Here is a 2,719-nt window from a genome sequence, read left to right on the forward strand (position 1 = left end):
AGTTATCCTAAAGCCCCGTTACAATAAATCACTTCTAGTTTAAGAGAGAACAATCACACACACAAGCAAGACACCCATATATTGAGGATGGGGGGCCCCGTAATGAGGAAATGTACTTATTATTTTCCTCTGATGATGTTAAACGCGCAGCAGGCGGACACATGGTGGAGAGGATGGGAACAGACTTCGAAGACTCTGTGGTTTCATGTTGCAAGTTGTCGGTCCAGCTTTGAGAGAATACTTCTCCCGAGAGGTCCGAAGAGAATCCTAGCCTGCCTTTAGGTGTCTATGTCTCTCCAGCATTGTCTTAAAAAAAAAAAAAACGGCATTCAGTTCCAAACTTGCATTCCCAGGCTCTTTTCACAGACTTTAACCTTGAGCCAAAATCAACATTTATTTATTTTTTTCTGTCTAACTGTGATACATCTGTGGTCCCATGTGTTTTGGAGCAATTTTCAGTATGTTGAATTAAGGAAGAACACAAGTCTCAAATTTCGAATTCCAGTTTAATAAAAGTCGAGCCAAAAAGCTATTACCATGGTTCAAATCTCAACTCGAAAGATCCCTCAATGCACCAAATGTTTCGGCTTTACAGACTTAAGCTCAACACTTTCTACCTCTGTTCAAAGTGTCAAATGTAGCTGAATGAATGAATGACCAAATAACAGAGGAAGAGAGATAACATGTCAGGAAAAGTAATTGTCACTCCAGGCCCAGTCATAATCGGGCCTGGACTGTGCTGTTGCTAAATCTGTTAAAGTCATTAATCTGCAGAACATCTGTTCCACTTTTTGCACCAAAGAGAAAAATGATCCTTGGATGAAAACCCGCTGATCTTTCAGTCTATTAGAGCAAAAATGTTTCAGTCTGTTAAGGCGTCGCTGTTCATGTTCGTAGTTTGGTTTAAGAACACATTTTTCGTTTATACTAATATAGACCCAATATCCAGACTATCCTCCCTGTTTCTGTTTCAGAAAAGCGCCTCTGCAAAATCACAGTGTTTCACAGTTGTGTTTTTTTCGATGTGTGGCGTTTTCTGCCACACAGAATTGGGTGTATACCAAACTGACTTCTTATAGCTTTCTTTTGTCACAATGCTGGGGAGTTTGAGTTTGGTTTTGATTGGTGTGTATATTTATGTTTATGGTTTAGTTATGTTCTTTAGATTTTTTCATATTCTTTTCAGTTTTTTGCATTAGTGCAAACAAGCTTTTGCATCTACTGTCCTATCATGTGTCTCTAATTAATCCCCTGGTTCTTTATCCATTTCCATTCCGCCCTTTTGTTCCGTGGTTTGAGAAATTTCTTTATCAATCTTATACAGGAAAACAGAAATGAAATCTGTTGTGAAAGAAGAAATGAGAGAAGGTGACATTTTATCAAGACTTTGACTTGGTCATTCATATTTAAATTCTAACCTGAAAAGAAGAGGAAAATGTCCTGCAGGAATTTATGAATGTGGCCAATCACAGGATACAGTTGAGCATGTACTTGTGAATTGTATAAAATGTTATAGAGAAAAAAGTACTCAAAATTGATTTCACGAGGAAAAAGAACAATTTAAATTAGTTGAGTTATCGTACTTAAATTCAAATAACATTTTAAGTAAGGCATTTTTGTCAGTTTCTTGTAAAACCAGAACTTTTCATACGAATATAGGATAAGATTTCACACTTCAAATCAGTAGGGGGCGGTAATGCGCACTGTTTATCAGAGAAGAAGAAGAAGAAGAAGAAGAAGAAGAAGAAGAAGACATCCTTGTTTGTTACCTTTCCCACGTGAGTCCATTTTCAATATTCTACCATCACTGAAAGTTCTTTTTTTTTTTTTTTTTTAAAGTTTTCAATTTCAGCCAATATTTTTGCTCTGAATTTGGGTGACTTCTTATCAACAAGGCAGCTTTCAACAACGCATTTCTGGCTTGGCGTTCATGATGCTACTTGTTCACTTTGTCTTTAAAAAAAACTTCGCAGCTGGACTTATGCTGGTATTAAATGACCTAAAAGTTGAAGCCATTTATAAATTAGTTGATGTCTATGAAATATTCGTTACACTTCATTTCATTTAGGGTTTATCAGAGTAAAGATGGCAGCATCTTGTAAAAAAAAAATAAATAAATAAAGGGAATTGAACCATTTTACTTCACAATATGCACTTACTTCATGTCTGTGTATTGCAAACTAAAATTGGCTTTGGCGTTATTGTAATGTGACCAAATGTACACTGACGCAAGGTACTGAATGAAACGGTACTTTCGTGATTTAATGGCCGTGAAAACTATTTCCCCGACATTTATGTATCAACGAAATGGGCCGATCCCTTTAAAGAATTACAAGGACATATGGAGTAGAGTGAAACTCTCTTGCTTGAATCCTAATATTGCTTTCTTGTCGTAATACATAGTAAAATGCTGTTGAGTGATTTTATTACCACAAAATGTCAGACACACAAAGGAAAGCAGCAGGTGTTTTAACACGTTTCATGCTGCCCAGCTGAAGAAGGAAGAAGTTATTTTTTACAGCACTGAATTGAACCTTGAGGGGTTGTTTCTTTACCGAAAAGGGTGGTTGTGTAGTTTGGGTACAGAAATCCCAGTGTTTCATTTTAGGTAACATTTAAGCAAATGAGCAAGATGAGGCATAATTAGACATGACCATTTCAAAGATTTTTCCAGTATGATTTCTAGTATGAATAGAACATTTGTCAATGGATGTTAGAT

The sequence above is a fragment of the Poecilia latipinna genome, unplaced genomic scaffold (assembly GCF_001443285.1).
Source record: "Poecilia latipinna isolate Pla-1442-1.1 unplaced genomic scaffold, P_latipinna-1.0 Scaffold1067, whole genome shotgun sequence".
Taxonomy (NCBI): Eukaryota; Metazoa; Chordata; class Actinopteri; order Cyprinodontiformes; family Poeciliidae; genus Poecilia; species Poecilia latipinna.